This window comes from Sorex araneus, chromosome 1 (assembly GCF_027595985.1).
Source record: "Sorex araneus isolate mSorAra2 chromosome 1, mSorAra2.pri, whole genome shotgun sequence".
Lineage (NCBI taxonomy): Eukaryota > Metazoa > Chordata > Mammalia > Eulipotyphla > Soricidae > Sorex > Sorex araneus.
The window spans coordinates 15328693-15339207 of record NC_073302.1 but is presented as its reverse complement, the minus strand read 5'-3'; the positions used below and the strand labels follow the sequence as shown (position 1 = coordinate 15339207).

General features: G+C 38.0%; 1 non-coding gene across 1 annotated transcript; it reads left to right on the top strand.

Annotated features, from left to right (window-relative positions):
* Positions 1–3804: 3804 nt before the first annotated feature.
* Positions 3805–3909, top strand: LOC129401406 (U6 spliceosomal RNA). The gene has a single exon (XR_008628322.1). It is a non-coding gene; the product is annotated as a U6 spliceosomal RNA (small nuclear RNA).
* The last annotated feature ends 6606 nt before the right edge of the window (positions 3910–10515 follow it).

Below are 10515 nucleotides of genomic sequence, written 5' to 3'. Positions count from 1 at the left end.
ATCCGACACGCCATTTCATCCATAAAGACATGTACAGCCCCAGTACAGACAAGGTCAGACCCGAACACCTGAAGAATCTGCCGCCAGTACTCAAAACACTGGCTCAGACATGCTACCTGTCCATATGCAAGGTTTCATCCCAATGGAAAACCAGCAGGACCATTCTTTTGTACAAGAAGGGAGACATCCATGACACTAGCAACTCTCGCCAAATCTGCCTGTTGTCCTTCGTCTTCAAGTTGTTCACTCAAGTCATCCTGAAAAGAATAGGCAGAACATTAGAAGAAGGACAACCATGCGAGCAAGCCGGGTTCTGAAAAGGATTCAGCATGATCAACCATATCCACACGGTGACCAGATGCACTGAAGTTTCAAGAGAGTTCAAGATGCCGTTCTGTCTAACGTTAATTGATTTAAAGAAGGCCTTTGATTCTGTTGAGATTGAAGCAGTCGTCAAAGCCCTAGCCAAACAGGGCATTCAAACTCGGTACATCAAAATCTTCTGCGAGCTGTATCACAGATTCACCACCAGGATCTCACCATTCTACAAGGAGGTGATCATTAATGTAAAGAAAAGGGTTCAGCAGGGTGATACCATTTCACCAAAACTCTTCAGTGCCACCCTCGAGAGCATCATGCGACTGGTGGAATGGGAAAGAATGGGAGTGAAGATACATGGTCAGAAACTACACCACCTCCACTTCGCTGATGACATTGTTCTCATATCACCAAACATTAGCCAAAGAGCACAAGTGCTGGCCGACTTCAACCGAGAGTGTGGAAAGGTTGGACTGCAGCTAAATCTCAACAAAACAATGTTTATGAAAAACAAACTAGTCCCTCATTTTCCATTTGCTCTCAATGGAACGAACATCTCTGAATGCAGCAGCTATGTGTACCTGGGTCGAGAACTCAACATGAGGAACAACTTGGCATCAGAACTGCTCAGGAGAAAGAAAGCAGCATGGAATGCCTTCAAAAGCATCTAAGAAGTGGTTAACGGACGAAGAACCTCTGCCTCTGGGCATATCCTTTTGACTCTACCATTCTTCCTGCACTAACATATGCCTCAGAGACCTGAGCCCTATGAAAACAGGATGATGCATGCTGAAAGTAGACTAGAGACTGAACACAATGGCCACTCAACACCCCTATTGCAAACCACAACACCCAATTGGAGAGAGAGAACAAAAGGGAATACCCTGCCACAGAGGCAGGGTTGGGTGGGGGGAGATGGGATTGAGGGTGGGAGGGTGGCTGGGTTTATTGGTGGTGAAGAATGGGCACTGGTGAAGGTATGGGTTCTCGAACATTGTATGAGGAAAACACGAACACTAAAATGTATAAATCTGTAATGTACCCTCACTATTATTCACTAATTAAAAAATAAATTAATTTTTTTAAAAAAAGAGAATCAGGGACGCTGTCTCTTTTGCCAAGGCGTCGAAAATCAGATGGGCCGGACACATAATTCCATTCAGAGACGACCTATGGACTAGAGCTGTTACCGATTGGATTCCAAGGGATGTCAAAAGACCTCATGACCACCCACCAAGGAGATGGTCAGACTTCTTCATCAAAACCCTGAATGAATGATTTAAGGCTCTTCCTGTTCCTCAAGCGAGCAGATATCATTGGGTTACACTAGCATGCGACAGGGACAAATGGAGGGGATGTTACTGGTGCCCGCTTAAGCAAATTGAGGATTAACGGGATGACAAGTTATATATATATATATATATATATATATATATATGTATATATAAATGTATATATATATATCTAAGAGCCCAGCAAGCTACCAAAAATATCCTGTCTGCATGGAAGAGCCTGACAAGCTCCTTGTGGTGTATTTGATATGCCAAATACAGCAACAAATAACAAGTCTCATTCCCATGACCCTGAAAATAGCCTCCAATCGTTGGGAAAAATGAGCAAGGATAGGCTGCTTAAATCTCAGGGCTGGGACGGATGGAGACATTACTGTCGCCTACTTGAGTAAATTGATGAACAACAGGATGACAGTGATACAGTTATGGCTATGATAAATGCAGAACTAATAAAATACAAGACAAAATGTAATGCCTGAGATTACTCTGCAATGTTACTTGCAGAGTAATGAATCTTAAATTCTAAATGTGTGTGCAATTCATAACAAAGGTCTGAAATGCATGAAGAAATAATTGACAGAAGTTTGGGACATTACTCCAAAAAACTTACGCACAGTTTTGGATTTTGATTTTTTTCTTTTCAGAAGGTTTCTAGGAAAATTTGCACCAATTTCAGTAAAACCTATTGATTATTTGAATGTGAAGAGAAATCTGACATTATAGGCAGCGAAACAAACATGAATCAACATGGAAAACAGTTCCTCAAGTGCACTTGGAAAAGTCACTGAGATAAACTCAATGCTGAGCTGTGAATCCACACCTGATGGTGGATTACCAAGGACTGATAAATACATGATATGCGCCTTTCTCAACCATACCAGAATTTAGTCACAAGTAAAACCAGTTAAATATCAAAAATTATACATATTCCCAAATCAGGTGGTTCATTCCTAAATACTTTTACATCTAAGAAGAAATCAGAAGATACATATAAATTATTTCTCTGCTGTTAAAATAAACACTACTTACCCTCAAATCTGAAACATGTACACCTTTAAATACCTCTAGAAATAAGATATATTTAAATGATCTATTTTCTCATTAACTTAGGATGAAAAACAAATTAATCTGGGGGGGCAGAGAGATAGTACAGCAGGTTGGGCACTTGTCTTGCACATATCTGACCCAGGCTAAATCCTTGTATCCCTTATGGTCACCAGGCCCCACCAGGAATGATCCCTGAGCACAGACCCAGAAATAAATCCCTATGTCACTGGCTCTGGCCCAGAAAACAAAACAACAATAAAAATCAAGTAGAAGACAGTAAATATTAAAGAGAAGAGACAAAGAAATAACAAAGTAAAACTTTAGATCAATATCTAATACGCACTCTAAGCAGGTAAATAAAATTAAAAATTCCTAGTGAAATTTTCAAAAAATATACAAATATTTAATAAGGAATTACAAAGAAAATACTGGTACAATCCTACAGATGACAAAGAATGTCAAAAGGGAATATCATGAGTACTTCAGAACACTTAACTTAAAAAAATCCATCAAGACTTTTGAACATGAGGATAATTAAAATTAAACTATTTTTCTTTACCTGATCTTAGTTTCACTTATTGATCCTAAGTATAAAATGAAAAGTCCTTATCAAAATTGCATCAGACTTGGGAGTTCTGATTTCTAAGAGCATGTAAGAAGTTCTGATGTTGCCTTTCCATGGTAAAAACAAATGTCTGTTCAAAACAAAAGGAACCACTACTCTTTGATCTGTAAAAGAAGTAAGGTGAATCAGTGACAAATCACTGTCCCCAATTTAAATGAACCAATAGGTGAATACAGAAATAACTAAGTAGCAACTTTGGCAAAACAAAAAAATAAACAACAACAACAAAAAAAACGCTGCTGGACAAGGAAAACCTGAAATGGAATTGACATCTCAGAAAACACAGTACTTTCAACATCATTCTGAAAGCCAAAAAAGTAAATCAAAAGAGCACAGGAGGATGGGAGCCATAGTCCAGCAGGTATGGTATTTACCTATACATGTGGGAGACCGAGGTTCGAACCCAGGCTTCACATATGATCTCTCAAGCACTGCCAATGGTAATTTCTTGAGCATTGCTGGGTTTAGCCCCCAAACAAAAACCAAACAAACTAAAAAAGCATATGGAAGGTGGGCAAATTGATGCTCTCTTCAGCATGTATACTAAAATTGGAACTATATAGAAAAGATTAACATGGCCCCTACACAAGGAAAGTTAGAAAGGAAGATGGAACATGGTTCTTTTTTCCCAGATTCTATGTTCTTTATTGAAAATTTTAAAGTTTCAATAAAGAGCTCCTGAGTCTATTATAAGTGAACATAGCAAGACTGAAGAATACAAGGAAGGTAATGTACAAAAGCTGTTTGCTTTGCAATGTAACAGAAAGTAACACGTGGAATTGTAAATTGAAAACACAATAGCATTTATATTATCACTCCTTCCAAATGAAACATTCAGGCACAAATCTACAAAATATCTAAAGATCCATTAGTAGAAAACTCTAATACAAGAAATCAATTTTAAAAATTAAGATGTTCCATCCTCCTTGATTGAAATATTACAATGAAGATATCAGTTTTTTCTCAAATAGAATTGTAGATTTAAAACTATCCCAATCAATAGACCAGCCAGATATTTTGGGGTTATTGGTAAGTTAGTTGTAAAGTTTATTTGTAGTATTAAAATACCTATAATAGTCTATACACACTTAAGATTGATCAAAGTCAAGTTGCTATCTAACTTTAAAATCAGCTCTAAAGTAATAAAACAGTGTGGTGCTGGGTAAATAATGGCAAATAGATCATTGGAACAAAATTAAGAATCCAAAACAAATTCAGATAAATATATTTAACTGATATTTGACAAAAGACCAAATGTAAAATTCTGAAAAAATATTTAATTTTGGAACAATACTGTTGAATTACTGGAATGTCCACATATGATAAACAAACCAAAATCAAAGAGCAAAAAAATAAATTAATGGAGACTGGAGAAAGACACAAGAATGAAGGCTTACCTTGCAATATTATATTCCCAACACCACGTATATTTCCCCAGCAACACCAGAACTGGTCCCTGAGCACATAAGCAGGAATAAACCCTGAGAATCACTAGATATGGCAATTTTTCACCTAGTCCTTTGTCAACTATGAATAACTGTAAATCACAATGCTTTAATATTTTTTAATCCGACATCAATAAAATAAACAATTTGATTTATAAATTGGGCCAAAACAATTTTATGTGAGTCAGGACTGGAGCAATAGCACAGCAGGTAGGGTGTTAGCCTTGCATGCGGGCGACACGGGTTCCATACCTCCGTCCCTCTCAAAGAGCCCAGCAAGCTACCGAGAGTAATCTGCCCTCATGGCAGTGCCTGGCAAGCTACACGTGGCATATCAAATATGCCTAAAACAGTAAAAACAAGTCTCACAATGGAGAGACTGGTGCCCACTCAAGCTGGGACGACAGTGCTACAGTGCTCTGTGTGGGTGCTCTGAGATTTTATTTGTTTTCTGTTTGTGTGTTTTGTTTCATTGTAGTTTAGGTAGCATGGTTGCAATAATGTTAATTTTTATAGTTTGGGTATAAAAAAATTTCACTTTTACTGCACCAAAATGTACAAGAGATTTCCACAATCCTTATTTTCTAATTCACCCTCTAACTGTCTCCTATGTGGCCTTTTCCCACTGCTTAACTATTAGCAAAAGATCTTTAACAAACATGTCAACCAATAATGATACACAGATCTAAAATAAGCATTGAAAAATATATCACATAAAACGTTATCTGTGAATGTAAGTTAAAACCAGCATGAGATATCGTGTCAGATCTATCAGGATGGTCAAAATCCAGAATACTGGAAATATCAAATGCTCACCAGGAGGTAGACCAACAGAAATCTTTATCCGTTCTGGTCACTGTATCACTGTCATCACTATCATCCCGTTGCTCATCGATTTGCTCGAGTGGCACCAGTAATGTCTCCATTGTGAGACTTGTTACTGTTTTTTGGATATCGAATATGCCCCGGGTAGCTTGCCAGGCTTTGCCGTGTGTGTGAGTGAGATACTATCGGTAACTTGCCGGGCTCTCCGAGAGGGGCAAAGGAATCAAACCCGGGTTGGCTGCTTACAAGCAAACGCCCTACCTGCTGTGCTACAGCTCCAGCCCATGAAATTTGTATTTAATGTTAATTTAAACTTATGTTAATTAAACCTTGTCATCTATGGAAGAAAGTTGAGTACCAAAGAGATTAAATGACTTGCTTAAGATCATTCAGTTAGTTAATACAAACAGTATCTCTGGACTGTCCTAGTTGAACTACAGTGACAAAAATTCCCTCTCAAAATTGTAACATAAAACCTAGATATGCTTGCTTTTTGTCCATTCTGATAGGAATGCAAAATGGCACAGCCATTGTGGAAGAGCTGGTGCCTCCTTAGAAAATTAGACATAATCTTACCAAACTCAATTCAGTCACCAGACTCCTTGATATTTACCTAAATGGACTGAACATTTATATTGACAGAAACATGTACACAGATCAACCTTAACTTCAAATCCCAAACATGGAAGCGAGGAAAATGTTCCTGTAAATGAATAAATTATGATTATTCCAGACAAACTGGTGCTGAGATTAAAACAAAAGAGATATCAGGTTATAAAAAGACATAGAGGAAACGTTTTCAAGGAAAATCAGTGAATTTGAATTGCTAGTTACTGTGTGACCTCAAATATATTACATTTTCTAAAAGACAAAATAGAAACAGTAAAAAAAAAAAGAGTCATTGTCCAACCTTAGAATGAAGGAAAGGATGAATAGGCTAATCAGCCTAGATTTTTCAAGAAGTGGGAGCAAAACTCTGAATAATACTATAGTGGTGATAGTACATTTGTCCAAACTCAGAATGTTTTCCATAAAGAGTGAACCCAAATGTCAATTTAGGACTTTGAGTAACTGTCAGTGTAGGAGAGAGTTTGCTAATGAGGAGGTTATGCCTAAGTGAAGGGGTGCAGATCTTGGAAATCTCTGCTGTCTGCTCAGCTGTATATTCTAAAAATGCTGTGATAGGGTTTTTTTTAATTATTTATTTTATTGAATCACCATGTGGAAAGTTACAAAGTTCTCAGGCTTATGTCTCAGTTCTACAATACTCAAACACCCATCCCTTCACCAGTGCCCATATTCCACCACCAAAAACCCCAGTATACCTCCCACCCCCCACCCCCCACCCTCGCCTGCGTAACTGATAAATTTCACTTCATTTTCTCTTTATCTTGATTACATTTCATATTTCAACACAAAACTCACTATTGTTGTTGGAGTTTCCCCCCAAAAAAGAGAGCCCTACTGCCAAGGAAGCATTTGATAATTAGTTTTCCATTGTTGAGAATGAAGAAGTATGAAGTCCCGCTGTTCCAAGTACATAACTCATTTTTCCCCTTCCTTCACCACCAAATTCGTGCCTGCTTAATAGTTCTCATAATATGGTGGATGCCACGCTGCTTCTCCCCGAAAAGGGAAAAAAAAAACCGAGAAAGAAGGATATTTTCCCTCCTCAGCCAGTGTGGGGCTATGGCTTAGTTCACAGTCTAGAGACATGGCTGCAAGCAGTTTCTGGGACCAAAAGTAGTCTAGTTGGCCTCCGGATCCTGGTCAATCAGAAGCAAAGAAGCCACACAAAAGTTTGGCCGCCCAGGTGGAATCTTGGCGGAGTGCCAGCCGGTATTGGCCCCGGCCCGAGACTGCCTAAGTGTTCCGCTGTTCCAAGTACATAACTCTCCTTCCCGCGCCACCAAGTTTGTACCTGCTTAATAGACCTCATAATATGGCGGATGCCACGCCGCTTCTCCCTCAAAAGGGAAAAAAACCGAGAAAGAATGATATTTCCTCTCCTCGGCTGGCGTGGGGCTATGGCTTAGTTCACAGTCTAGAGACATGGCTGCTACTTTGATTACCTTCAATATTTCAACAAAAATCTCACTATTATTGTTTGGAGTTTCCCCCCAAAGTCAGACCTGCTAAAAAGAAACCGTTTCACATTGCTGACAATTAAGAGATATTAGATCGCGGCCACACGGTTTTGAATTTCTATACAAAGTCCAGGGAAAAATCTGCCAGAAATTGCATCACTACAAGCTTTTACTTCCCTTTTGTGGTGCTCATAAGATGGAAAAGCCTGGAGAGAGAAACCCAACCCCCCTGGCGTTGCATGGGGCAGTGGCTCAGTTCACAGTTCAGAGGCATTTCTGCGAGCTGCTGGTGTTCAAAGTAGTTTATTTGGCCTCTGGGATCATGTTCATGCATCAGCGGAAAGGCCACACACATGTGGCCGCTGCGCTTAAATCTCAGCGGAGGGCAGGACCGGTACCCCCCACCCCCCGGGATCTCCCACAGCAGCCGGCTGGTACCTCCATTTTGTGCTCAAAAAGTGGTGATCGCCATGTTGTGCCCAGAAAGAAGGGTTGAGAGAGAGAAGCCCTTCCCCCCCGGGCGCCGCATGGGGCAGTGGCTCAGTTCACAGTCTAGAGGTATTTCTGTGAGCTGCTGGTGTCCAAAGTAGCTTAGTTGGCCTCTGGGATCACGCCCGTGCAGCAGCAGAAAAACTGTGATAGGTTCTTGCATGCATGACCCTTGTTTGTATCCAGACACCACATATGTTCCCAAAGAACCCACAGGAGTGATCCCTGAGCAAACAAATTAAAATGCTTCTCTAAAATAATAAACTTAACTATAAAGCATTATCAAATCTAACTGAATGGCATATAAAAAGTTAATGTTTTTACGAAGTGGCATTTTCCCTCTAAGTATGCTTTGATCAATGTTTAAAATGAATATAATGTGTCGATTTGGAACATAAAATGTATGTTTATATCACACAAATGTACAAAAAACATTTGGCATAAATTAAGGTTAATCTATGTTAACAACTTTAATTCATTAAAGTAGATATTAAAAACAAATTTTCACACTTAATGCTCTAATGCACTATAAATCTTTCCTAAGATTAAGAACATGTCAAAAGTATTTCTTTACGTGTATTTAATTCATATTGAGTGAACTTATAGCTATGTTTGATGTAAGTAAGACATATGTAACTTAAGATAATGAAAAAATTAAAGGTAAAATGCACACAGACAGAAATATACTTGTGTTTACTAATAACATGGAACATTTGGGAAATATATAAATCAGCTACCAAATTTAATGTGAATTAGTCAACCACTCAGGATGCAAGTTTAAAATACAAAATAAATACAAAATAATTTGTTTCTAAATTATAAACAAATAATTAGGGCAGTGAATTTTAAATGTTTCTTATAACTAGAATCAAAATAAAAATTAATTAGAAATGCATGCAATGAAAAGTGTAGAAGAACCCTACAATGAAAATCAAAACATACCACAGAGAGAAATTATGAAAAACCTAACAAATAAGGACATGAATGATGACTATTAATTTAATATTTGATGTTTTTATGACATCCATTATTTCTAAATAGTTTTGTTAATTCAATGCTATTCCAGTCACACTTGGAGTAGCTTTTTATCAGAGCCTGATAAGAATATTCTAAAATTTAGAAAAACAATCTAGAATACTCAACAAAATTTTAACATGTGTAGAGGGTCTATAGAGATTGATTTAAAGTTTTGCTATAAATCTACATTATTCAAGATATACTTTATTATGATTGGATAAATTTATAGAATATAAAAATTCTAGATAGATATATGTACATATTTGGTCAATTGATATCTTAGAAAATCTAGCTTGGTTATTTGATTATTTTTTGTTTGTTTGTTTTGCTTTTTGGGTCACACATGGCACTGCACAGGGGGCACTTCTGGCTCTGCACTCAAGAATTATCCTTGGCGGTGCTCAGGTGCTCAGAGGACTATATGGGATGCTGGGAATCGAACCCAAGTTGGCCGAGCACTAAGCAAATGCGCTATGCCCCTACCCACTGTGCTATCACTCCAGCCCCAATCTTGGTTGTTTGGTAGGAAAATCAATTTGTCTTTTAAACAGTATGGAAGCATTATAATATAAATTTGAAGGAAAAAAGAAGCACTGACTTCTAAATCATAAATCACAAGCAGAATTTATTCTGAAGTGAATCATAAATCTGTGATAATATTAAATTACACACCCAGAAATATCAAAAGAGAGTACCCTAATAATCTTCTCTAGACATGTATTTTCTGGGCATCAAAAGCATTAATAATTAAAAAAGAGATGTAAAAAGCCATAGGTCTTTTAGTTCATGACCTTTGGTCTTAAAAGAATGTTTTTAAGCAAAAGTATAAGCCATGAGAGACAAAGAGATAGTATAGTGGGTAGGGTGCATGCCTTGCACCTGGTCAACCAGAATTTTAATCCTGACATCCCATTTAGTCCCCTGAGCATTGACAGGAATAATCCCTGAGTCTAGAGCCAAGAGTAACCCCTGAACATCACTGCGTGTGAACCAACTCCCTCTGCTCCTCTCACAAAAAGTATAAGCTGCAAACTCTAAGATAATATTTAACTGGAATGACTATACACGGAATCTATAAAGAATTCTTTTTAGCTAGATAATCAAATATATATGACCCAATAAAATGAACCCAGTATAATATAATTCAAAAGAAAATACAGAAAAATATGTTCAGATTCCACCACCATTGTCATGTAAGCTCATCTATCAACCCTGTTTCAGAAACTCCTGATTGAATCTCAAATGAGATCAATTAGCCACAAAATATTTTTGGACACACCAGGCCTAGCTGAGACCTCTGGGATGGTGTTAGGAAGTGGGTGGGCCAAGTTCCCACCCTGCAGAAGCCCCATCAGCTGCACTCAAACTAC